Genomic DNA, 27545 nt, shown 5'->3' with positions numbered 1-27545 from the left:
CAGGAGAACAGAAGACAGAAGAACAGAAGACAGGAAGAACAGAAGACCGGAAGAGCAGAAGAGCAGAAGAACAGAAGCACAGAAGATCGGAAGAGCAGAAGAACAGAGAAGAACAGAGAAGAACACAGAAGAACACAGAAGAACACAGAAGAACACAGAAGAACCGAGAAGAAGAACACAGAAGCACAGAGAAGAACAGAGAAGAAGAACACAGAAGACCGGAAGAACACAGAAGAACAGAAGGGAAGAACAGAAGAACAGAAGGGAAGAACAGAAGAACACAGAAGAAGATTGCAGAGGGGGAGCGAGGAGGAAGAGACAGAGAGGAGGAAAAGAAGCAGGAGCAGGAGAGAAGGTGAGTGGCGCGGGGCAGGGCGAGGGGCTGGGAGGAGGGGGGTACTTACAGTTAGGTGGGTCTCAGGAACACAGGAACTCGGGAACTTGGAGGAGCTGCAGCGGCAGGGGGAGCGACCTACCCTTGGGTCAAGGGTCGCTACCACTGTCGCGCAGCGGCCGCCATAAGAGGTAGGAGGGGGGGGGAGGGGTCAGCTGGGGGCGAATGGGAGCTGGGGGGCGGGGGCGTGCAGGAGGTCGCGGCGGGAAAGCGCGAGGGAGGGGGGGGGGACAGGTAGAGTGAGAGGAGCTGGGGGAGGGGGTTTAGGGTGGAGGAGGGTGAGTGTTAGGAGGTTTGGAGATTAGGGAGAGAGATAGGAGTAGGGTTGTGAAGATAGGGGAGGGGGGGTTGTAGAGGTGGGTGAGGGAGAGAGGTAGAGTGAGAGGATAGGGAGATAGGTAGTAGAGGGGGTGGCGGGAGGGGGGGAGAGATAGAGAAATAGATAGAGAAAATAGATAGAGAAGTCGATAGATAGGGAAATAGATAGATAGACAGATAGGTAGGTAGGAGGAGGTGGAGAGTGGGGGAGTTAGATAGTGAGATAGGGAGCTAGAGAGATAGGAAGATAGGAGGAGTGAGGGAGGTAGATAGCGAACGGGTTAGCTAGGGGTGAGAGAGGGGGAGGCGAGTGAGGGAGGGGGATGAGGAAGGAGCAGGAGGGCAGGCTCGGGGGAAGAAGACGGAGGAGGTAGAAGAGCCGAAGACAGGAGAACAGAAGACAGAAGAACAGAAGACAGAAGAACAGAAGACAGAAGAACAGAAGACCGGAAGAGCAGAAGACAGAAGAACAGAAGAACAGAAGACAGAAAGAGCAGAAGAACAGAGAAGAACAGAGAAGAACAGAGAAGAACAGAGAAGAACACAGAAGAAACACAGAAGAACCGAGAAGAAGAACACAGAAGCACAGAGAAGAACAGAGAAGAAGAACACAGAAGACCGGAAGAACACAGAAGAACAGAAGGGAAGAACAGAAGAACAGAAGGGAAGAACAGAAGAACACAGAAGAAGATTGCAGAGGGGGAGCGAGGAGGAAGAGACAGATAGGAGGAAAAGAAGCAGGAGCAGGAGAGAAGGTGAGTGGCGCGGGGCAGGGCGAGGGGCTGGGAGGAGGGGGGTACTTACAGTTAGGTGGGTCTCAGGAACACAGGAACTCGGGAACTTGGAGGAGCTGCAGCGGCAGGGGGAGCGACCTACCCTTGGTTCTGCTTGGTTCTGCTCCCAGGCTTCTGGCAGACCTAGCACTTTAAAACAGTTGTTTAAATGCTGACCACAGGTGCCTTTATTGTTGTGACCCTGTTGCTCCTCGATTTCCATCCAACATAGGTTATTTAAGGTACCAATCTCTGCTGTACGCATCCTCCAGCATAATTTGGTGAAAGCACATTTACTCTGAAATTCGTAGTTTTTCAGACCCAATTCTAGGCAGACCTGGACTGGAGATGCTGGTCGGGGTATCCGAAAAACCATTTTGTAGGCCTTTGTCTGGACTTGATTGAAAAAAACTGCCTCCTTCCCCAGCATGATTTCGGCGCCATAAGTGACAGTCGGCATTAGTCGTGCTGCCATGACTGAAAGGAGGTGTGAATATGACGGGCAGCTCAGTTTTTGTTTTAGTATTTTGAAGCCATAGGTCAATGAAAGGGCTTTAGCTTGAGCAACAGCAAGCTGTGGCTTGAAGGTCAAGAGGCGGTCCATGGTGAATCCCAAATATTTGTATGTGGGGGCAGCCTCCACCCGGGTTCCCTTTATGAACCATGAAGAAGATTTGTACTTTATGTCTACTAGGCGGACAACCTTAGTTTTACTCAAATTCAATTCCAGACCTTGCATTGTTATGTATGTATGAAATGCGTTGATGCTATGCTGTAGGCCGACTTGTGTTTGGCTGAGTATGACTGTCGTCTGCATACTGTAGCCATGCTATTCCTTTCTTGGGCAATATTGGCGGATGGCTGTTTACCGATGCTAGAGCCTCAGCTAGGTCGGCAAGATATAAGTTGAACAGCGTAGGAGCTAATACATTCTTGTTTTAGTCCTTTTGCCATCAATATTCTGTTGGTGAGGTAGCCACCTTCTTCGATTTTTACTTGCGCCCAAGTGCCTATGTACAAGTCCATCATTGCATTGAGAAGGCTACAGGGTAAGCCCCAACCTTTCAGTTTGTCCCATAGGTGGGTTCTTGGTACGAAATCAAACCCTGCCTTTAGATCAATAAAACATGTGAATAGCCTTTTCTTCTTAAGCCTGGCTTTGTTTCCCAACAGAGCCAGGGTTGTCAGGTTAGTGGAGGCTCCCATACCAGTTCTGAAACGTGTCTGGCATTGTGGAATTAGATGTCTGTCATGAATCCATTCTGCTAGTAGTTGCAGTAAACATGCTGAGTAGAGTTTTATTTCCACATCTATCAATGCTATTAGCCTGTAGTTTGAAGGGCTAGCGGGGTTGCCTGCTTTATATATTGGATGGATGATACTGCCTTTCCATGCGTCTGGTAGACCCGTGGTGCCCTGGGGGTCATCAAAAAGCAGCATCATATATTGTGCCCAGAATGAAGGGTCTCCTCTAAATAGGGCATTTGGCATTCCGTTCCGGCCAGCTGAGCCTTCCAGTTTTAATTTCTTTATAAGGCTTATCACCTTTTCGATGTCGATGCTCTTTAGTGTGTACTTTTGTTCATTTTGGTTTATAAGTAAATCTGTTTGCGTTGTCTCTCTGAAACCAAAGTTATCTTACTTGGGTCATTGGCTGCCTGAGTGGCCTCCTCCTTTATATGGTGTACTGGGCGTGAGAACATTGTTTGTATGTGGGCTTCCCATGTGGCCGCATCAATTCCGGTGTTCATATGTCAATTTTTTCCCCTGATTTAGTACATTTATCAGTTCCCAGAACTTTTCATTATTTTTCTGTTTGTTGGACATGAGCAGCTTGGTCCACAAATCCTCATGATACCTCCGTTTTGCCATCCAGCAATTTTTCTTGTATTTGGCTCTTAGCTCAGAGAGCCTTGTGTTGTCAGATTTCCTTCCCCAGCGTGTGTCCTTTAGGACTTCTTTTAATTCTCTAGAGACTTGATTTTTCTGATTATGCAGTGTTTTGTTAAACCATGGCTTTTCTGCTCTGCCGCTCTTAACTTTGTTTTTTGTTTCTATGACCTAAATTGGGAGACTTTTTTTGATGGAAAATGTATTCATTAAGGAATCACACAAGTGCGTCCTATCGGTCACTCGTTCTCCTAGAGGAAGATTTTCTTGTTCCTGCATTCTTAGTGTTTCTTTAAGCTCATTAATTGTGCCAGCACTGCGGTACACTTCTTCCATTACTATACCGAGGCCTGGCCCCTTCCATTTAAATTGTTTTGTGTCATAAGTCACTGGGGCTGAAATTATGATATTGGCAGAGGGTAGCCTGTTCCATTCATTCCGGATCTTAATGAGTTGTGGGAAGTGATCGCTCTCAGTGCGTTCTTGGATCCTATATGCTAAAACCAATGGCAGTGCAGTTTCATTGATAAATGTAAAGTCGATGTTAGATTTTTTTGTGCCACTTAAGAAGGTTACTTGTGCGGATGAAGCATCCTCAGGAAGAGGAATCAGGCAACGCAAACACAGGGTTTCAAGCTTTGAGTTAGTGTATGTTCCATTTAGAGGTTTTGTGCTGCACTTTCTCAAATCAAGGTTGAAATCGCCAGACAGAATGAGGATTGCGTCCTTATTTTGCTTCTGCAGCATTTTTACAATGCTGATCAACGTTTCCATATTTTCTCTGTTTTGCATTTTATTAGGATGATTATATACATTGATCAGTAGTAGGGTTCTGTTGTTGCCTAATGGAGCCCAGTGTTCCAACATAGTTGGTAGCAGCCAGTCAATGCCCAGGTCGATCTGTTTGATCACCCAGTTGATTTTCGTGGAGCAGTATGTTGTAAGGCCCCCCTTGGGGTGTCCGTGACTTTGAGGTTGTTTTGCAGAGACGTCTATCCCTGAATGTCCAGAAATGTGTATTGGCTCCATGCACCATGTTTCCTGCAACATGAAGATTTCAAACTGCTTTAGGAAACTCAGTGCCAGCTTATTGGTAACCAGGTTTTTTAGACCACAAGTGTTCCAGGAGCATATGGGGATATTGTAGGGAGTTGGCTCTGTATGTACTATTTCAAAGTAAGAAATAGCATGCACAGTGTCCAAGGGTTCCCCTTAGAGGTAAGATAGTGGCAAAAGAGATAATTCTAATGCTCTATTTTGTGGTAGTGTGGTCGAGAAGTAGGCTTATCAGAGGGTAGTGTTAAGCATTTGTTGTGCACACACAGGCAATATAAGAGGAACACACACTCAAAGACAATTCCATGCCAACAGGTTTTTGTATAGAAAAATATATTTTCTTAGTTTATTTTAAGAACCACAGGTTCAAGATTTACAAGTAATACTTTAAATGAAAGGTATTTCACTTAGGTAACTTAAGAACTTTGAATCAGCAAAATAGCATGTACAGTTTTCACAAAAATGGCAATAAGCTTTTTTTAAACTAGACACTGCAATTTTCAACAGTTCCTGGGGGAGGTAAGTATTTGTTAGTTTTGCAGGTTAGTAAACCACCTGCAGGGTTCAAAGTTGGGTCCAAGGTAGCCCACCGTTGGGGGTTCAGAGCAACCCCAAAGTTACTACACCAGCAGCTCAGGGCCGGTCAGGTGCAGAGGTCAAAGTGGTGCCCAAAACGCATAGGCTTCAATGGAGAAGGGGAACCCCCCGGTTCCAGTCTGCCAGCAGGTAAGTACCCGCGACTTCGGAGGGCAGTCCAGGGGGGTTTTGTAGGGCACTGGGGGGGACACAAGTCAGCACAGAAAGTGCACCCTCAGCGGCACGGGGGCGGCCGGGTGCAGAGTGCAAACAGGCGTCGGTTTGTAATGGAGTTCAATGGGAGACCAAGGGGTCTCTTCAGCGATGCAGGCAGGCAAGGGGGGGGCTCCTCGGGGTAGCCGCCACCTGGGCAAGGGAGAGGGCCACCTGGGGAACGCTTCTGCACTGGAGGTCGGATCCTTCAGGTCCTGGGGGCTGCGGGTGCAGTGTCTTTACCAGGCGTCGGGTTCTTAGAAGCAGGCAGTTGCGGTCAGGGGGAGCCTCTGGATTCCCTCTGCAGGCGTCGCTGGGGGGGCTGAGGGGGGTCAACTCTGGCTACTCACAGGGTCGTAGTCGCCGGGGAGTCCTCCCTGTAGTGTTGTTTCTCCGCAGGTCGAGCCGGGGGTCTCGGGTGCAGACTGCAAAGTCTCATGCTTCCGGCGAGAAAAGTGTTGTCTTTATTGCAAAGATGTTTCTTCTTTGGAGCAGAGCCGCCGTCCTAGGGAGTTCTTGGTCCTTTTAGATGCAGGGTAGTTCTCTGAGGGTCCAGAGGTCGCTGGACCCTGTGGAACGCGTCGCTGTTGCAGTTTTTCTTGAAGTGGGGAGACAGGCCGGTAGGGCTGGGGCCAAAGCAGTTGGTGTCTCCGTCTTCTCTGCAGGGCTTTCAGGCCAGCAGTCCTTCTTCGTCTTCAGGTTGCAGGAATCTATCTTGCTAGGTTCTGGGAGCCCCTAAATACTCAATTTAGGGGTGTGTTTAGGTCTGGGGGGTTAGTAGCCAATGGCTACTAGCCCTGAGGGTGGCTACACCCTCTTTGTGCCTCCTCCCTGAGGGGAGGGGGGCACATCCCTAATCCTATTGGGGGAATCCTCCATCTGCAAGATGGAGGATTTCTAAAAGTCAGAGTCACCTCAGCTCAGGACACCTTAGGGGCTGCCCTGACTGGCCAGTGACTCCTCCTTGTTTTTCTCATTATCTCCTCCGGCCTTGCTGCCAAAAGTGGGGCCGTGGCCGGAGGGGGCTGGCAACTCCACTAGCTGGAGTGCCCTGGGGTGCTGTAACAAAGGGGGTGAGCCTTTGAGGCTCACCGCCAGGTGTTACAGTTCCTGCAGGGGGAGGTGAGAAGCACCTCCACCCAGTACAGGCTTTGTTACTAGCCACAGAGTGACAAGGGCACTCTCCCCGTGTGGCCAGCAACATGTCTGGTGTGTGGCAGGCTGGTAAAACTAGACAGCCCACACTGGAAGTCGGGTATGTTTTCAGGGGGCATCTCTAAGATGCCCTCTGGGGTGTATTTCACAATAAAATGTACACTGGCATCAGTGTGCATTTATTATGCTGAGAAGTTTGATACCAAACTTCCCAGTTTCCAGTGTAGCCATTATGGTGCTGGGGTGTTCGTGTATGACAGACTCCCAGACCATATACTCTTATGGCTACCCTGCACTTACAATGTCCAAGGTTTTGCTTAGACACTGTAGGGGCATAGTGCTCATGCACCTATGCCCTCACCTATGGTATAGTGCACCCTGCCTTAGGGCTGTAAGGCTTGCCAGAGGGGTGACTTACCTATGCCATAGGTAGTGTGAGGTTGGCATGGCACCCTGAGTCATTTTCTCCCCACCAGCACACACAAGCTGGCAAGCAGTGTGTCTGTGCTGAGTGAGGGGCCTCCAGGGTGGCATAAGACATGCTGCAGCCCTTAGAGACCTTCCCTGGCATCAGGGCCCTTGGTACCAGGGGTACCAGTTACAAGGGACTTACCTGGATGCCAGGGTGTGCCAATTGTGGAAACAAAGGTACAGGTTAGGGAAAGAACAGTGGTGCTGGGGCCTGGTTAGCAGGCCTCAGCACACTTTCAAATCATAACTTGGCATCAGCAAAGGCAAAAAGTCAGGGGGTAACCATGCCAAGGAGGCATTTCCTTACAGATTTTTTCTGAGTTTTCATCAGGACCAGTTATGATTGTTGTCGTTTAAAATTTGCCTTCCAGCCTGTTTGACTGTCGAGGGCATACCGATGAAGAACTGTTGGTGCGTGCCGTTATGAAGCATGCTATGATGCTTTACTATAGCCTTAGAACCCGCCGTAGCGGGCTCTACCGGCTATTAAAGGCCCGCTCGGCTCGGGCATTTAACAAGGGAGAGGGACTTTAATAGCCGGTAGATCCCGCTACGGCGGGTTCTAAGGCTATTAGAACATTCTGCCACACAGGGCAGAATGTTCCATTAAAAAAAAAAAAAATGTTCACGGAGCCAGAGGGGATTAATATCCCCTCTGGCTCCATGAGGCTTTGTTCACAGCTGTTGCTGTGAACAAAGCAAACATTGGAATGTTGGCGCTGCGGGCTTTTACCGGCCAGTAAAAGCCTGCAGCACTCCATTGTTTTCAATGGAGCCCCCAGCATTCCAATGTTCTAATATTGTCAAATGTTCCCGATTACTTGGGGAGGTTTCTACTTCCACGGCCCCTTTTAAAATTGATCTGCCCTTCTTTTGTTGCGGTATTAAAAGATTAGTATGTCCGGGCGGTTCTAATTTTTGCAGGACGATGCCCCATGCGCTGAACGTACCTTGATATTCTAGATCTGTTAGGTGACAGATGTGTGTTATAATATTGTAACACCACACCACACATACACAGCACACACAACACAAAGCAACAGAAGGTAACATAACAACATATGATAACAGATATGTTGGTTCACTTAAATGCTTAAGTAGGTTTAGATCATAAGCATGTTAAAAGTGCCTTTGAATATACAATATACAATTGTTCACTTCCACCCCCCTGGGTATCTGAGTACCTCTGGGTCTTGATCCCAACGCTTGATTTTTTGTCTTAAATGTTCAGAGGTGACAAGTTAAAACCATCTGCTCTGTATATGCGAAGATCCTGGAGGGGGCTGAGCAGAATGTGTCAGGAAGGAGAGTAATGCAGAGCGAGGCATGCAATGTAAAAAGACAGGGAGAAACAGAGCCTCAAATGAAAATGTTATTGCACCCAAAGGGTCCTCTCCAGATGGTCTCACTCCTCCAGTCTTAAGGGTGAAGAGCGTTGTATACGTGTTTGTGGTCAGTCATTGTTTAGTCGCTTGAGTGTTTGTGGTCAGTCACGTGAACTAACTCAACGCACCAGTATAATATGCGAAAATAAATCTGAGGGACATTCTAAGAAATCTGCAGAAAGGAAAAGGCCAAAATGCAAAATACATATATACATCTCATGAAGTACCACGCACTGTGTTTATGTACAGAGATCCATAATGTTTGGTTTGAACCCTTCTTGGTAAAAATAGGTTCTCTGGTCTCACATAAATGCATCGCATAATGTGTGCATTACCGCAGAAATATTTCTGCTGAATCACATATTTTATCAATAATGACAGGGCTGTAGAATTTCACTAAATAAAAAGGATTAAGGACTCTTTTCCGTGTGAAACAGTAGAGATCCCAGTGGAAAATTAGTAGGCCTGTAACTCTGTGGTCCAAGGTTCGAAGTCGTCCTCTGCTAGTCATTTTGACTTCCAGCACCATATTTTCATTTAACAGTTCATGATTAGTTCTGTATTATCTTCCGCTGAAGGAAAACGTAATATTTTATTTTCCACTCCACAAGTGGAAAGAATGATTCATCATATGCGGCTATAGACTTATACGACAGCGCCATCTACTGTCTATCAATTGAAGTATCCAACGCATTGTTTAGATAATAACTAGCAATGTGGGGTGAGGTAAGGCTGCTACTTCCTGTTAATGTAATACAGAATTGTGGCATAGCATTATTTTTGTTGCTCAATGCAGCTAAAACACTTGCATTTTTCCCAAAGGGTACATTATAAATGATGCGAAGCTTCTAAGTACACATTAGAAGCAGGTTTCCAGGTAATCTATGAGAGCTTGGTCCACATTTATGTTTATATAAAACAAGAGTTTTTAAATGCAATTATTTTTTTAATTGAGAAATTAGGGTAAATTCATGGGAGTCAATTTTGGAGTTTAAAAGAACAACTTTTTGACCCCGACGTGATTTGAACACGCAACCTTCTGATCTGGAGTCAGACGCGCTACCGTTGCGCCACGAGGTCTACTGTTCTGTTCAACAGGATGACTTAAAAGTGAGCAAAATGATTTCGTGCTCGTCAAACTTTCCAGAGTAATTAACGAGATTAAAGTACATGAAGCTATTCTACAGGCCTGGCACTAGGTCACTCTAAAGTAAACATTTACAGTCCATTCAATAACACAGACCATCCATGCGATATGTATTACTACATTTTCATGACACCCTTGTACTTGCTTTGTTGCTGGCGCTGCTAATTTATAGTCCTGTCAAGTGTGACATAGACTATGAAAAACACATTTCTTGTATCATCAGCAGCGAAAGATCAGACATTTGTAACACAAGTCAGCCGAGATCCCATAAACTCAGCAAACAGAGTTTTTTGTTAATATGCCACTCTCCTCGAGGGCACAGAGTCAGAACTCTGCCTCCTTGGCCACAATTGTTAGTAGCTTTGCTTTGGTGGGCGCACTGTTACTGGGTGAATGGGAGAGTCACGCATGAGTCCAAGTGGAGAGATGATTTTGGAGTGAACTGTGTCAGTGGACATCACTCAAGTGTGTCACGGAGAATACTCAAATAGCGACAGAAAATGCTGCCCGCCCCGAAATATCCTTGCACAGGGATACCTTGTTGAAGTTGCTACTCGCGCTAGGAAATTCTCCTCCTTAACTTTTCAGTTAATTTCAAGTATTTTCTATCCTTTGAAGGGTGTGGCCCCAGGAACATCACAATGGTATCTATCAACAGTGCAGCAGGTGCAGTGGCACTGAGGTTGTTGAATTTGAGCGGACCACTACATCCCAATTAGGCTTTTTGCTACTTAACCAGAGGACATGTATGCATTTCCCTTGCTTGCATGAGGGCACCATGTACCCTCACTGCACCACTGGCCAAGATATCCATTGCGAAGGTTTGTACTAATGTTTAAGTCAGGCAAAGAAGGAGTGCACATGACCTAGATTTTGATAGATGATATCACAATTAATAAAAATAAGTTAGATGACTATGACTAGTGGGAGAAAAATGTGAAACAGAAATCTATAGGAAAAAAAATCACTGGCAGATTGAACTTTCCACTTTTCACGACTGTATTCCACTTGTTGGATTTAGTGGAATTTTGGAGCTATTGCACATTTTGTGCTCTTTCAAACCCCCACTGTGAACCACCACGAAACACCATGAACCACCAACTGCAAACTACTAATCAGAACAAGCATTTGCAATTCTATAGGTCTTGCATTTTCTTGAGTTTGAGCTATTGGCATTGTAAATTCATAACTGGACTTTCCTTGCCTAAACGTCTGAACAGAAATTGGGAAATCAGGCTGGAAAAGTATTTTCTTTTTGTTTTAACAGAATGAAACATCTTGAAAGCCTAATTGCCTTCCATTTCAACAAAGCTCGAATGAAGTTAACAATAGCAGAGCAGCCTGAGAAGATTTTTTTTCCCCCAATAAAGGAGGTAAGAAATGCCCTATGTGCTATGTCGTGAGAGCTGGCAGGGAGGGGCCCTTGAGAAAGAGACTCAAGATGCATGTGAGGCTAAGCAAGATTCACATTATTGCTTCTAGGTTTAGCTACATTGTACCAGAAAGGGCATATTGTGGCTTTCGTGAACAGTGAGCTAAACAATGGTGTGTTTCTTTTATAAAATAAGCGTATTTTAGAACCCGGAGGTAAACAAGGACAGCACTGGAATAAAGCCAAAACAAATGTCAGCGAAATGGGAGGAGGTGGGAGGAATGAAATGCTGCAACAAAACGCAGGTCGCTACCAGCCTAAAATGCCCACAGTGAAAAGGGAGTACCAAAGAAATAACAAAAATAGTCAGTCCCAGCAACAGATAAAGAAACCAAAGTGGATCAGTACAGTAGTTGGTCACTGCTCTGAAACAGTACAAGGAGTGAGAAAAAGGCAGAACTGACCACTAGCGATTTTTAAAGGACACTGCAACCAACAAATGAAATTGCTTTAAGCCATAAGAAGTATTCTAAAAGTGTACACGAGGCCGATGGCTTACGCTCGACCAAAAAATGGCACAAAAATGGCAAAAAAAGGGGGGGTGGCCTGACGCAGAAGAATGTGGCAGCTAAGCCTGGTCCTGGTGTGCCGTCTCCCTGATGCCATAAACCCTTCAGTTCTTCAGAGCTGAGATTCCCCACTGAGGCCCAAAGCATGAGGATAAGCCTTCAGATCATGTAGAAGCAAAAACTGAAGCCCTACAGAGTCTCACTGTACACTATTGAGCCTTACACCCTGCCCGACAGCCAGGCGCCCGCCACCATGACCGCTCTCGTCTGCTCAATATGGCTTGGACTGAACCCCAAGATGTAACACAATTGCGTTGCTCATTAGTGCATAAAAGTCGCTGTCTCATCTCTACATACACCTGACACAAAAATGAGTGCCTCCCCTGTATATTTTGCCTAGCACGATATGAGTGCTCTCATCTTAACAAACCACCTTTTGCCATATGATTCGCACCAAAGGCCGACCATAAATGAGCTTTTAGCCCTGAGCTGCTGGTGTGGTAACTTTGGGGTTGCCTTGAACCCCCATCGGTGAGCTGCCTATGCCCCAGGACTGAGACTTGTAAGTGTTTTACTTACCTCCTAATCTAACGTTTACTTACCTCCCCCTGGAAATGTTGATTTTTGCACTGTCTACTTTGAAAATAGCTTATTGCAATTTTTACAAAGGCTGTACATGATATTGTTTTCATTCAAAGTTCCTAAAGTATCTAAGTGAAGTACCTAGCATTTAAAGTGTTTAATGTAAATCTTGAACCTGTGGTTCTTAAAATAAACTAAGAAAATATATTTTTCCAATATAAAAACCTATTGGCCTGGAGTAAGTCTTTGAGTGTGTGTTCCTCATTAATTGCCTGTGTGTGTACAACAAATGCTTAACACGACCCTCTGATAAGCTTACTGCTCAGCATTTTTGCTACACTCAGCGGCTGCTCTGAAATCTTGCGAGTCGCGTAGGTCCATTGGTGTATAAGCGGCTTCAGAGTTTACACCTGCCGGCTGTGCGACGACTGCCTCTGGATCAGGGTCCTCCTGAAAGCCCATATCTTCATAGACTTGTGAATTCGGTGGTGCAATACAGTTTTCATCATCTTCACTGTCGATGAAGTTGATTGAATCATTTAATTAGTCTTTCGAGGCTTCGCGGCCGTCGCCTTCAACCTTAATAGGGGATTTCAGTTGCGGCAAATCCTAGAGGCTGAGCTTTTCAAGCCGCTCGCAAACTTCCTTTTGAAAATTGGTAACGTTGGAACCCCCCTCTGTAGGGGCAGCCAGCTGTGCATTCTCATCCACACCGGAGGTGTTAGGGACCGATAATATCTATTGATAGTGTTCTGGGCACCTGAGGAGGCGGCTTTTCTGGTGAGCGGACTGTATCTCTTCATAATGCCTTGACAACCTATTTCAGAAATGGTTCTCGGTTTGGCGTGCTGCTCTGGCCGGCTCCTTATATGTATTCAATGGTTCAAAAAGGGCGTACGCCTCTACAACATAGCGGTCACATGCTCACCTTGACGGCTCTGATACGTTGAGGGGTTACACGTAACAGTAACCATATGTCATGACCTTTGCAGCATTTGCCCAGCCCCTCTTTTTGGATTAGTTGGTAGGGTGGAGGTTTGTCATTACAACCCCAATGCTCTGCCCTGCGAGGTGGCCCCCCAGGCAGCCACTCGGTCCTGAATGTCTGACATGTCCACACTTGTCCTCTTAGGCCATGAAGCATGCTGCACACCTGCACAGCCGCCATTTCACACAGTCCATAGACCTACACACAAGGGACAGCATCAGGGCACGTGACTAACACAGCATCACATCATGTCACAACCCACGTGACTCACCTACGTCATTACTTACGTCATCACGGGGCAGGGTACCCACGTCATTGCCTACGTGATCACGGGGCGGGCACCTGTCAAAAAGTTTGATGGAAGGTATCCCCTTATACAACTGAGGGGCAACTTCCTGAGACAGTCAGATTGTCCTCGCATTCGGTAGAAATGTAGTGAACTATAGAAGTTTCATATTTAATAATCCAACCACCTCTACTAAAGAAAGCGGCCAGAGCTCTGATTTGACAACCGGTCTTTTGTGTTATTCATGTGTCAGATTCTCTGAGTTTCTAAAGCAATTTCACCTTAAATAAGAAGATTAATCCGTTCAGCTTTGCTGCCCTCTGACAACGAAGACTGAAAGGACAGGGTTTTAGCTATCAGTATCTTTGCAGCACTGTTATGTTTCAATGGCACCGGTGATACCAGCCACAAGGTTTGCACTGTCACCCCTAAAGTCTTTAGTCATTGAGGGTCACCTGACATAAGCTTTCAAGGTAAGTCGAACAATTAAATTTATATTTTTGTTAACAGCATTTTCTCACCAAGCCTGAGCGAAGTTTTATTACACCAGCAAGATCTGCGAATTTCACACCATGCAATACTCACAGAACTTCATGAATTTCATCAGTGAGAAATTAATTTCTCACATTTTTTTTTTTTTTTTTACAAATGAGAGACAGCAAACTACTCCCCTCGCTAATCTCACAGTCGTTTAAGCACAATAAATCCACTATACCTCACAGCATTATAACACATTTCTGTGAAACAATGTTTTTCTGTTTCACACAGTTGTAGTTTTTACCAGCTGAGCCAACTGTCCGGACTACTGCAAAGAACCGACCTTGGTCTAACATTCGGGGCAATAAACCAGGGCCTCTTTCAGAAAGGGTTAATCTCCCGTTTTGTGAATGATTTCTTAACAAGTAGAAAGTGCAGGATTGGCCGCTGCAGACCCCGGAAAATCCCCAGTGGGTTGAGGGTCTGGAGATGCTACTAGCGCTGAAAGGACTGAGGGATTCACTGTCCTACCGAACAGCAAAACAGAACTGAGGCACTGACTTACAGTTCCCACGTCATCATGTACAGGATGTGCAGCTGCAAACACGTACTAGTTCTTGCTATGGAGCCAGAGCTAGAAGTACTGGAGTAATTCACGATTCTGTTCAGAAGTGGCTGCACATACGTTCACCCGGTGTGTCAGCTGCCGGTGCAGCCCTGCAGGAGGAGATCCAGAACATAAACCTGTGGGTGGAAATGCGTCCGAGTCGCTCCGGCCTCTCCGTGATATTCATTCCTCGTGGTTTCCTTAGTTCTGTATCCTTGTGAGTCAATGTCAGTCGTGAGACAGACTAAATGATTTACTATCAAAGTGAAACTCACACAGTAATAATGAAATTATATTATTGCACAAAAATATATACTGCGTTGGCCGGGAATCGAACCCGGGTCAACTGCTTGGAAGGCAGCTATGCTCACCACTATACCACCAACGCTTGCTACTATTGTAGGAGCTGCTTTCCCTCTGAGAAATAACACAAGCCCGCCGATATCTTCACAGAAGAGTTATTCTGCAGCTAAGGCGAGCATTCCCGCACAGACTTTTCACTCCACTCACCCGTCTAAGAGCCCCCAGATAGTCCAGTTTTAACAGCCCCTCCGCGGGACTGAGCACCAATAACTGAAGCCATCAATTCTACTCAGACAGAAACCAGCAGCATCACCCAAACTCCGCAATTTAATCGTATGCTGACTTCCCTCCGGTCCTAGCAGTAGGTTAGCCTTAGTATTATGGGCGCCAGGGTCAGAATGGACATGAGCCCCAGAAACCACTGGTCCTCGGTGCCACTCTACCTGCTGCACGCCCTGTGGCCTAGAACAGTGAATTCGACCTGTCGAGGGGCGGTAAACCAACCTGCAGGGGGAGATCCGTGGTGTCAATCAAGGGTTATCCAGCTCCAGACAATCTGTTTTAAGGAAAGCGATGGTGCCCCCTCCCCATTTCCCCACCCACACACGCCACCCAACCTCACCATTATTTCAAGAATCTCTACATTGTCACTAGAAAGGAGCCCGGCACAGAAGAGAAGCTTTCAGAGCTGCCGGGAGAGGGTTGAACCTTCAGTTTACAGAAGCCGAATAGTCCACCAGACTCACCGCTGCATTAAAGGGACCTCACGGGCCTCTCGGAGGTAGAATGTACCAAGAATCCACCCGAGGTCCCTGGGGTCCGCACATCGACTTCACGCGCTGGAAAGAACAAGATGGGACCTGTGCTGGGGGGCTACAGGCGGGGGAGAACCACCTCATTCTATGGGGCATCCTTTAATACACCCCGTCTGGCCAGGGGTTCCTGGGGTGATGGAACATCATCCCAGAGACCCCCCCATATCTTGTCTGAATGCTGAATAAACACGCGGGGAAACTTGCGGGAAAATGCGCTCTTATCACTGGCCGGTCAGACCCTACTAGCTGGCTGCTGACCGGGGCATCCATTCCAGGTTTTCCCGGGTCAGTGCGTGATGTGCTGCTCCAGTCCAAGTTTTTAGTTTGAATTCTGGGAGTTTTAGTTTTATTTATTCCATTATAAAACAGGACTACAAGTCCAGAATTCAAAGTAAAAAAAACTCGGATTGGAGCAACACATAAAGAATGGACCTGGGAAACTTGGCAGCTATGCTGGTGCCACCCTGGAGGGTTGGTACCACAGAGTGTGGCATGTTCTAGGGGTGGAAAACCTCACACATTCTGATACGGGTCCGGATGCCGTATCCCACTGGTGGGGGCCCTGCTCCTGACGTTAGTTTACAAAAGACCACACGGGCCTTACATGCCCAAGAGCACACGAGTGGTACTACTGCAGCCTGGGGCAGGAAGGAGAGATGGACTACAGGGAAAGGCGCTGCTGAGCTTCAGTCCTTCCGGTTTCACCATCACGAACGGGTCAGTTTTTGAGAAAACACATTAAAGTGGGGAACGGGAGAGACAGAGTGTTTCTCTTCATGTCTGGAAACGTGTAAATGTTATTCTTAAAAAGAAATCAATAAGGGGACCAATCAGAGCAACAAAAACGAAACGCCGCATCAATGCATCGAAGCAAGGTAGTCAAACGACAATTGCTGAACCCTGCAAGCTCCGCATGCCATGATTCACCATGGTATCCAACCGAACCCCCCCCCGCCCACAGCGCCCAGCTCACTGACACAACTTCATCTGAAGCAAGGTTAACCCACTGACAAAACCTCACCTGAAGCCCAACTCACTGACACAACCTCACGCAAAGCAACCCCAACTCACTAACACAACCTCACGCAAAGCAACCCCAACTCACTAACACACCTCACCCGAAGCCCAACTTACTGACACAACCTCACCTGAAGCAAGCCCAACTCACTGACACAACTTCAAGCGAAGCAACCCCAACTCACTAACACAACCTCACCGAAGCCCAACTCACTGACACAACCTCACCCGAAGCTCAACTCTCTGACACAACCTCACCTGAAGGAAGCCAAACTCACTGACACAACCTCACGAGAAGCAAGCCCAACTCACTAACACAACTTCACGCAAAGCAACCCCAACTCACTAACACAACCTCATGCGAAGCAACCCCAACTCACTAACACAACCTCATGCAAAGCAACCCCAACTCACTAACACAACCTCATGCGAAGCAACCCCAGCTCATTGACACAACCTCACCTGAAGCAAGCCCTGACCAGCCCACCCCTGTGGGTGCACTGATATCTGTAGTAACTGACAACACCCTCCAATGGTCGCTGCCCCTTAAAACCTAGTGAAAACACATGCACAGCTGCAGAGGCACACAACTGTGTTTAGACCTTCTACAACCCCCTCCTGCCTCCCATGAATCAGTGATCTACTCTTCCTCACAGTGGCTTACACTTCCTGAGACAAACAAGCCCCACATAGTACAGCAAGACTCGTCTTAAGCACATCGCCCGGATTGTGGGTGTCCACAAAGGCATCAAACCTGTGAAGAGTCTCAGACTGAGGACCTGCACCTACACTGCACCACACACCTCCCCCCCTGTCCTACTGACTAACAGAGCACCATGTGGTAACCCTGCATCCAGAGGTGGACTCACTCACCTGGTGGCGCATATTCTAAAGTGTTCACAATTTCAATACCTGAAATACACCAGTCCAATCCCTAAACACCAACACACAACCTCACAATTAGAAGAACCAGTGAAACGACCGACAGCCTCAGCCGGGCGCACACTGAATGTGTTCGTCGCTTCCAACAAACTGGGAGCAAAACTCTGCTCTTTGTCAAAAAGTAATAAGCGGCCAAGAAGGTGACAGATGTGTGTTATAGTTTCAAGTTTAAATTTATTGGCACAGTTAGTTAAAACCATCGCAATTCAAACATACATATTTGTAGAAATACTTAGCATACTCACTGTATTAAATAGAGACTCATAAAAACATAAAATGCTTGTTTAAACTAAAACTTATCATAATGATCAATTTGTGCATGACTAAAATGTTCTCTACTGATTCCAACCTTACTCTTGGTCTTAAATTTAGGACTTTCTTACTCCCGTGCAAAACTGTGATTGTAGATGAGTAGGGCTCAGGGAATACTAAAAATGACGAACACTAAGTTATACCTGAGACTGTTTTCTGGCTGCAGCTAACCTGTTGGGTGCTTTACTAACATAAAATGATAACCCGTGCGCACTCGGCTTAGACTTTATTCTCTAGTTCTTTCTGGGCCTGTACCATAAATTTGGCCCCCGACAAGAAAAGAGAATTGAGAGTCCGCTGAGCCATCTGATGACGGCTGGCCTGCATGTTCAATATCCTACAAATATTTTTCAGATACAATATCCTGTAACCTAGCAACGCCGGGCACACACAGAAAATGTGTTCTAAGGACTCCTGTCTGTATCCACACAGTCGACAGGAATGTGTCGGATCTTGTTGTCTCCATGAAGGGACCATATCTTTCGTTTCCATCAACCCAAATCGAAAGAGCATGAACTAGTGTTCCAGCAACTGGTTGAAGGATGCTGCTAAATATTCCTGTGCCCGTAAGGTTTTGTATGATGTTGTTACAATCCTGGCGTGCTGTCTTCTTCTTCCCAATTTTTGTTTGTCAGAATTTAAAGATTTTATCTTAGTGACAGCATTTGCCTTCCGGTAAATCTCCTTTTTGCCCAAATCAAATCAAATCATTAACATTTATAAAGCGCGCTACTCACCCGTGCGGGTCTCAAGGCGCTAGGGGGGAAAGGGGGGGTTATCGCTGCTCGAACAGCCAAGTCTTTAGGAGTCTCCGGAAAGCGGAGTGGTCCTGGGTGGTCCTGAGGCTGGTGGGGAGGGAGTTCCAGGTCTTGGCCGCCAGGAAGGAGAAAGATCTCCCACCCGCCGTGGAGCGGCGGGTGCGAGGGACGGCAGCAAGTGCGAGGCCAGCGGAGCGGAGGGGGCGGGTGGGGACGTAGAAGCTGAGGCGTCTGTTGAGGTATTCCGGTCCCTTGTTGTGGAGGGCTTTGTGTGCGTGGGTGAGAAGACGGAAGGTGATCCTTTTGCTGACTGGGAGCCAATGCAGGTGTCTCAGGTGTGCGGAGATGTGGCTGTTGCGGGGTACGTCGAGGATGAGGCGGGCCGAGGCGTTTTGGATGCGTTGCAGGCGGTTTTGGAGTTTGGCGGTGGTCCCGGCGTAGAGGGTGTTGCCGTAGTCCAGGCGACTCGTGACAAGGGCGTGGGTCACGGTTTTTCTGGTGTCGGCGGGGATCCAGCGGAAGATCTTGCGGAGCATGCAGAGAGTGAGGAAGCAGGCGGAGGACACGGCGTTGACTTGCTTGGTCATGGTGAGAAGAGGGTCCAAGATGAAGCCGAGGTTGCGGGCGTGGTCTGCGGGGGTCGGTGCGGTGCCGAGGGCCGTGGGCCACCAGGAGTCGTCCCAGGCGGACGGGGTGTTGCCGAGGATGAGGACTTCCGTTTTTTCAGAGTTCAGCTTTAGGCGGCTGAGCCTCATCCAATCTGCGACGTCCTTCATACCCTCTTGTAGGTTGGTCTTGGCGCTGGCGGGGTCCTTGGTGAGGGAGAGTACAAGTTGGGTGTCGTCGGCGTAGGAGGTGATGATGATGTCGTGCTTGCGTACGATGTCGGCGAGGGGGCTCATGTAGACATTGAAGAGTGTCGGGCTGAGCGATGAGCCTTGAGGTACGCCGCAGATGATCTTGGTGGGTTCTGAGCGAAACGGAGGGAGGTAAACTCTTTGGGAGCGGTTAGCGAGGAAGGAGGCGATCCAGTCCAGGGCCTGGCCTTGGATCCCGGTGGAGCGTAGGCGGGTGATTAGGGTGCGGTGACAGACGGTGTCAAAGGCAGCCGAGAGGTCGAGGAGAATGAGGGCGACTGTTTCACCGTTGTCCATCAGGGTTCTGATGTCGTCTGTGACTGAGATGAGGGCGGTTTCCGTGCTGTGGTTGGTTCGGAATCCGGTTTGTGAAGGGTCGAGCAGGTTGTTGTCTTCCAGGAAGGTGGTCAGCTGTTTGTTGACGGTCTTTTCTATTACCTTGGCTGGGAAAGGTAGAAGAGAGATGGGGCGGAAGTTTTTCAGGTCGCTTGGGTCAGCCGTAGGTTTCTTTAGTAGGGCGTTGACTTCAGCGTGCTTCCAGCATTCGGGGAAGGTAGCAGAAGAAAAAGAAGAGTTGATGACGGTCTGGAGGTGCGGGGCGATGATGTCGTCGGCTTTGTTAAAGATGAAGTGCGGGCAGGGGTCCGAAGGGGCGCCGGAGTGGATAGAGTTCATGATGGATTTGGTTTCTTCCGTGTTGATGTGGGTCCAGTTGTTGAGGGTGATGTCCGGGGAAGCGGGTTCAGTGGTGTATGGTTGGGTCTGGTGTCCGAAGCTGTCGTGGAGGTCGCTGATCTTGCGATGGAAGAAAGTGGCGAGGGATTCGCACAAATCCTGTGAGGGCGTGACGGCGTTGGCGCTGGCGCTGGGGTTGGAGAACTCTTTGACGATGTTGAAGAGTTCTCTGCTGTTGTGGCTGTTTTTGTCTAGTCTGTAGGTGAAAAAGTTCCTTTTGGCAGTGCGGATCAGGTGGTGGTGTTCGCGTGTAGCGTTCTTGAGGGCGGTCATGTTGTCAGCGGTGTGGTCCTTGCGCCAGGCCTTCTCAAGGGCACGACAAGTTTTCTTTGATTCTTTGAGGGTGTCAGAGAACCAGAGAGGTTTTTTGGTGTTGGTCTGTCGATGCGTGCGTTTGAGGGGAGCAAGGTTGTCAGCGCAGTTGGAGATCCAGTTTGTGAGGTTGAGAGCTGCGTCGTTGGGGTCGGTGGTGAGGGTGGGTTGGTTGGCGGCGAGAGCGGAGAAGAGTTGCTCTTCAGGGATCTTGTTCCACTGTCGACGAGGGATGGGTTGAGTGCGGAGGTGGGAGGTCTCGCGTCGGAATGTGAAGTGGACGCAGCTGTGGTCGGTCCAGTGTAGGGCAGAGGTGTGGCTGAAGAAGACGTGTTTGCTGGCGGAGAAGATAGGGTCGAGCGTGTGTCCGGCGATGTGGGTGGCGGTGTTCACCAGTTGTTTGAGGCCGAGGTTGGCGAGGTTGTCGAGCAGGGTGGTGGTGTTGGGGTCGTTGTTTTGTTCCAGATGGAAGTTGAGGTCGCCTAGGAGGATGTAGTCCGGTGAGGCGAGGGCGTGCGGGGAGATGAAGTCGGCGATGGCGTCGCTGAAAGAGGCGCGAGGTCCGGGAGGACGGTAGACGAGGGATCCTCTGAGGGTGGTCCTTGGGTCGGTGCGAATCTGAAAATGCAGGTGTTCAGCGGCGAGGGGGGGGTCTTCGGTGGAGGTGGTGACGCTGATGGAGTCTTTGAAGATGATGGCGACACCTCCTCCTACTTGGTTGGTGCGGTCTTTTCTGGAGATCTTGTAGCCTTCGGGGATGGCGGTAGCGATGTCTGGAGCAGAGGAGGCGTTCATCCATGTCTCCGTGATGAAGGCGACGTCCGGGGCTGTGGAGTCCAGGAGGTCCCAAAGTTCAACGGCGTGCTTGTGGACGGAGCGAGCGTTGACCAGGATGCACTTGAGGTGGTTGATGGCGCGTGGGCTTGTGGTCGTGGTAGTTGCGTGGTGGAAGATGCGTTTGCAGGAGTTGCAGGCGAAGGGTCCATGGGTGCGTTTGGGGTGAGCTAGGAAGCAGGTTTTGGAGCGCCCTGGGTTGAGGGCGTGGAGGGTGGTGGGGTCGTAGCGGATCAGCGGGGCTTGGGGGAGCTGGGGACCAGGGGTCGTGGCGCTGGGCGCGGGCCAGGCGCGGACGGGCGCAGACGGGCTCGCCTCCGGCGCGCCAGCGGCGTGCCCGCTGCGCGCGCCCGCTGCGCAGTCGCGCAGCGGCCGCCATAAGAGGTAGGAGGGGGGGGGAGGGGTCAGCTGGGGGCGAATGGGAGCTGGGGGGCGGGGGCGTGCAGGAGGTCGCGGCGGGAAAGCGCGAGGGAGGGGGGGGGGACAGGTAGAGTGAGAGGAGCTGGGGGAGGGGGTTTAGGGTGGAGGAGGGTGAGTGTTAGGAGGTTTGGAGATTAGGGAGAGAGATAGGAGTAGGGTTGTGAAGATAGGGGAGGGGGGGTTGTAGAGGTGGGTGAGGGAGAGAGGTAGAGTGAGAGGATAGGGAGATAGGTAGTAGAGGGGGTGGCGGGAGGGGGGGAGAGATAGAGAAATAGATAGAGAAAATAGATAGAGAAGTCGATAGATAGGGAAATAGATAGATAGACAGATAGGTAGGTAGGAGGAGGTGGAGAGTGGGGGAGTTAGATAGTGAGATAGGGAGCTAGAGAGATAGGAAGATAGGAGGAGTGAGGGAGGTAGATAGCGAACGGGTTAGCTAGGGGAGAGAGAGGGGGAGGCGAGTGAGGGAGGGGGATGAGGAAGGAGCAGGAGGGCAGGCTCGGGGGAAGAAGACGGAGGAGGTAGAAGAGCCGAAGACAGGAGAACAGAAGACAGAAGAACAGAAGACAGAAGAACAGAAGACCGGAAGAGCAGAAGAGCAGAAGAACAGAAGCACAGAAGATCGGAACAGCAGAAGAACAGAGAAGAACAGAGAAGAACAGAGAAGAACAGAGAAGAACACAGAAGAACACAGAAGAACACAGAAGAACACAGAAGAAGAACACAGAAGCACAGAGAAGAACAGAGAAGAAGAACACAGAAGACCGGAAGAACACAGAAGAACAGAAGGGAAGAACAGAAGAACAGAAGGGAAGAACAGAAGAACACAGAAGAAGATTGCAGAGGGGGAGCGAGGAGGAAGAGACAGAGAGGAGGAAAAGAAGCAGGAGCAGGAGAGAAGGTGAGTGGCGCGGGGCAGGGCGAGGGGCTGGGAGGAGGGGGGTACTTACAGTTAGGTGGGTCTCAGGAACACAGGAACTCGGGAACTTGGAGGAGCTGCAGCGGCAGGGGGAGCGACCTACCCTTGGGTCAAGGGTCGCTACCACTGTCGCGCAGCGGCCGCCATAAGAGGTAGGAGGGGGGGGGGAGGGGTCAGCTGGGGGCGAATGGGAGCTGGGGGGCGGGGGCGTGCAGGAGGTCGCGGCGGGAAAGCGCGAGGGAGGGGGGGGGACAGGTAGAGTGAGAGGAGCTGGGGGAGGGGGTTTAGGGTGGAGGAGGGTGAGTGTTAGGAGGTTTGGAGATTAGGGAGAGAGATAGGAGTAGGGTTGTGAAGATAGGGGAGGGGGGGTTGTAGAGGTGGGTGAGGGAGAGAGGTAGAGTGAGAGGATAGGGAGATAGGTAGTAGAGGGGGTGGCGGGAGGGGGGGAGAGATAGAGAAATAGATAGAGAAAATAGATAGAGAAGTCGATAGATAGGGAAATAGATAGATAGACAGATAGGTAGGTAGGAGGAGGTGGAGAGTGGGGGAGTTAGATAGTGAGATAGGGAGCTAGAGAGATAGGAAGATAGGAGGAGTGAGGGAGGTAGATGGCGAACGGGTTAGCTAGGGGTGAGAGAGGGGGAGGCGAGTGAGGGAGGGGGATGAGGAAGGAGCAGGAGGGCAGGCTCGGGGGAAGAAGACGGAGGAGGTAGAAGAGCCGAAGACAGGAGAACAGAAGACAGAAGAACAGAAGACCGGAAGAGCAGAAGAGCAGAAGAACAGAAGCACAGAAGATCGGAAGAGCAGAAGAACAGAGAAGAACACAGAAGAACACAGAAGAACCGAGAAGAAGAACACAGAAGCACAGAGAAGAACAGAGAAGAAGAACACAGAAGACCGGAAGAACACAGAAGAACAGAAGGGAAGAACAGAAGAACAGAAGGGAAGAACAGAAGAACACAGAAGAAGATTGCAGAGGGGGAGCGAGGAGGAAGAGACAGAGAGGAGGAAAAGAAGCAGGAGCAGGAGAGAAGGTGAGTGGCGCGGGGCAGGGCGAGGGGCTGGGAGGAGGGGGGTACTTACAGTTAGGTGGGTCTCAGGAACACAGGAACTCGGGAACTTGGAGGAGCGGCAGGGGGAGCGACCTACCCTTGGGTCAAGGGTCGCTACCACTGTCGCGCAGCGGCCGCCATAAGAGGTAGGAGGGGGGGGGAGGGGTCAGCTGGGGGCGAATGGGAGCTGGGGGGCGGGGGCGTGCAGGAGGTCGCGGCGGGAAAGCGCGAGGGAGGGGGGGGACAGGTAGAGTGAGAGGAGCTGGGGGAGGGGGTTTAGGGTGGAGGAGGGTGAGTGTTAGGAGGTTTGGAGATTAGGGAGAGAGATAGGAGTAGGGTTGTGAAGATAGGGGAGGGGGGGTTGTAGAGGTGGGTGAGGGAGAGAGGTAGAGTGAGAGGATAGGGAGATAGGTAGTAGAGGGGGTGGCGGGAGGGGGGGAGAGATAGAGAAATAGATAGAGAAAATAGATAGAGAAGTCGATAGATAGGGAAATAGATAGATAGACAGATAGGTAGGTAGGAGGAGGTGGAGAGTGGGGGAGTTAGATAGTGAGATAGGGAGCTAGAGAGATAGGAAGATAGGAGGAGTGAGGGAGGTAGATGGCGAACGGGTTAGCTAGGGGTGAGAGAGGGGGAGGCGAGTGAGGGAGGGGGATGAGGAAGGAGCAGGAGGGCAGGCTCGGGGGAAGAAGACGGAGGAGGTAGAAGAGCCGAAGACAGGAGAACAGAAGACAGAAGAACAGAAGACCGGAAGAGCAGAAGAGCAGAAGAACAGAAGCACAGAAGATCGGAAGAGCAGAAGAACAGAGAAGAACACAGAAGAACACAGAAGAACCGAGAAGAAGAACACAGAAGCACAGAGAAGAACAGAGAAGAAGAACACAGAAGACCGGAAGAACACAGAAGAACAGAAGGGAAGAACAGAAGAACAGAAGGGAAGAACAGAAGAACACAGAAGAAGATTGCAGAGGGGGAGCGAGGAGGAAGAGACAGAGAGGAGGAAAAGAAGCAGGAGCAGGAGAGAAGGTGAGTGGCGCGGGGCAGGGCGAGGGGCTGGGAGGAGGGGGGTACTTACAGTTAGGTGGGTCTCAGGAACACAGGAACTCGGGAACTTGGAGGAGCGGCAGGGGGAGCGACCTACCCTTGGGTCAAGGGTCGCTACCACTGTCGCGCAGCGGCCGCCATAAGAGGTAGGAGGGGGGGGGAGGGGTCAGCTGGGGGCGAATGGGAGCTGGGGGGCGGGGGCGTGCAGGAGGTCGCGGCGGGAAAGCGCGAGGGAGGGGGGGGACAGGTAGAGTGAGAGGAGCTGGGGGAGGGGGTTTAGGGTGGAGGAGGGTGAGTGTTAGGAGGTTTGGAGATTAGGGAGAGAGATAGGAGTAGGGTTGTGAAGATAGGGGAGGGGGGGTTGTAGAGGTGGGTGAGGGAGAGAGGTAGAGTGAGAGGATAGGGAGATAGGTAGTAGAGGGGGTGGCGGGAGGGGGGGAGAGATAGAGAAATAGATAGAGAAAATAGATAGAGAAGTCGATAGATAGGGAAATAGATAGATAGACAGATAGGTAGGTAGGAGGAGGTGGAGAGTGGGGGAGTTAGATAGTGAGATAGGGAGCTAGAGAGATAGGAAGATAGGAGGAGTGAGGGAGGTAGATGGCGAACGGGTTAGCTAGGGGTGAGAGAGGGGGAGGCGAGTGAGGGAGGGGGATGAGGAAGGAGCAGGAGGGCAGGCTCGGGGGAAGAAGACGGAGGAGGTAGAAGAGCCGAAGACAGGAGAACAGAAGACAGAAGAACAGAAGACAGAAGAACAGAAGACCGGAAGAGCAGAAGAGCAGAAGAACAGAAGCACAGAAGATCGGAAGAGCAGAAGAACAGAGAAGAACAGAGAAGAACACAGAAGAACAGAGAAGAACACAGAAGAACACAGAAGAACCGAGAAGAAGAACACAGAAGCACAGAGAAGAACAGAGAAGAAGAACACAGAAGACCGGAAGAACACAGAAGAACAGAAGGGAAGAACAGAAGAACAGAAGGGAAGAACAGAAGAACACAGAAGAAGATTGCAGAGGGGGAGCGAGGAGGAAGAGACAGAGAGGAGGAAAAGAAGCAGGAGCAGGAGAGAAGGTGAGTGGCGCGGGGCAGGGCGAGGGGCTGGGAGGAGGGGGGTACTTACAGTTAGGTGGGTCTCAGGAACACAGGAACTCGGGAACTTGGAGGAGCTGCAGCGGCAGGGGGAGCGACCTACCCTTGGTTCTGCTTGGTTCTGCTCCCAGGCTTCTGGCAGACCTAGCACTTTAAAACAGTTGTTTAAATGCTGACCACAGGTGCCTTTATTGTTGTGACCCTGTTGCTCCTCGATTTCCATCCAACATAGGTTATTTAAGGTACCAATCTCTGCTGTACGCATCCTCCAGCATAATTTGGTGAAAGCACATTTACTCTGAAATTCGTAGTTTTTCAGACCCAATTCTAGGCAGACCTGGACTGGAGATGCTGGTCGGGGTATCCGAAAAACCATTTTGTAGGCCTTTGTCTGGACTTGATTGAAAAAAACTGCCTCCTTCCCCAGCATGATTTCGGCGCCATAAGTGACAGTCGGCATTAGTCGTGCTGCCATGACTGAAAGGAGGTGTGAATATGACGGGCAGCTCAGTTTTTGTTTTAGTATTTTGAAGCCATAGGTCAATGAAAGGGCTTTAGCTTGAGCAACAGCAAGCTGTGGCTTGAAGGTCAAGAGGCGGTCCATGGTGAATCCCAAATATTTGTATGTGGGGGCAGCCTCCACCCGGGTTCCCTTTATGAACCATGAAGAAGATTTGTACTTTATGTCTACTAGGCGGACAACCTTAGTTTTACTCAAATTCAATTCCAGACCTTGCATTGTTATGTATGTATGAAATGCGTTGATGCTATGCTGTAGGCCGACTTGTGTTTGGCTGAGTATGACTGTCGTCTGCATACTGTAGCCATGCTATTCCTTTCTTGGGCAATATTGGCGGATGGCTGTTTACCGATGCTAGAGCCTCAGCTAGGTCGGCAAGATATAAGTTGAACAGCGTAGGAGCTAATACATTCTTGTTTTAGTCCTTTTGCCATCAATATTCTGTTGGTGAGGTAGCCACCTTCTTCGATTTTTACTTGCGCCCAAGTGCCTATGTACAAGTCCATCATTGCATTGAGAAGGCTACAGGGTAAGCCCCAACCTTTCAGTTTGTCCCATAGGTGGGTTCTTGGTACGAAATCAAACCCTGCCTTTAGATCAATAAAACATGTGAATAGCCTTTTCTTCTTAAGCCTGGCTTTGTTTCCCAACAGAGCCAGGGTTGTCAGGTTAGTGGAGGCTCCCATACCAGTTCTGAAACGTGTCTGGCATTGTGGAATTAGATGTCTGTCATGAATCCATTCTGCTAGTAGTTGCAGTAAACATGCTGAGTAGAGTTTTATTTCCACATCTATCAATGCTATTAGCCTGTAGTTTGAAGGGCTAGCGGGGTTGCCTGCTTTATATATTGGATGGATGATACTGCCTTTCCATGCGTCTGGTAGACCCGTGGTGCCCTGGGGGTCATCAAAAAGCAGCATCATATATTGTGCCCAGAATGAAGGGTCTCCTCTAAATAGGGCATTTGGCATTCCGTTCCGGCCAGCTGAGCCTTCCAGTTTTAATTTCTTTATAAGGCTTATCACCTTTTCGATGTCGATGCTCTTTAGTGTGTACTTTTGTTCATTTTGGTTTATAAGTAAATCTGTTTGCGTTGTCTCTCTGAAACCAAAGTTATCTTACTTGGGTCATTGGCTGCCTGAGTGGCCTCCTCCTTTATATGGTGTACTGGGCGTGAGAACATTGTTTGTATGTGGGCTTCCCATGTGGCCGCATCAATTCCGGTGTTCATATGTCGATTTTTTCCCCTGATTTAGTACATTTATCAGTTCCCAGAACTTTTCATTATTTTTCTGTTTGTTGGACATGAGCAGCTTGGTCCACAAATCCTCATGATACCTCCGTTTTGCCATCCAGC

The 27545-nt window shown here is 49.3% G+C and overlaps 2 non-coding genes across 2 annotated transcripts; both read right to left on the bottom strand.

Moving 5' to 3' along the window:
- Positions 1-9239: 9239 nt before the first annotated feature.
- On the bottom strand, positions 9240-9311 carry TRNAW-CCA (transfer RNA tryptophan (anticodon CCA)). Its single transcript has one exon. It is a non-coding gene; the product is annotated as a tRNA-Trp (tRNA).
- A 5264-nt stretch (positions 9312-14575) lies between these two features.
- Positions 14576-14647, bottom strand: TRNAG-UCC (transfer RNA glycine (anticodon UCC)). Its single transcript has one exon. It is a non-coding gene; the product is annotated as a tRNA-Gly (tRNA).
- Between the last annotated feature and the right edge of the window lie 12898 nt (positions 14648-27545).

Source organism: Pleurodeles waltl, chromosome 12 (assembly GCF_031143425.1).
Source record: "Pleurodeles waltl isolate 20211129_DDA chromosome 12, aPleWal1.hap1.20221129, whole genome shotgun sequence".
Lineage (NCBI taxonomy): Eukaryota > Metazoa > Chordata > Amphibia > Caudata > Salamandridae > Pleurodeles > Pleurodeles waltl.
Note: the sequence above shows the minus strand (reverse complement) of the source record. Positions and strands in the feature narration are given on the sequence as shown.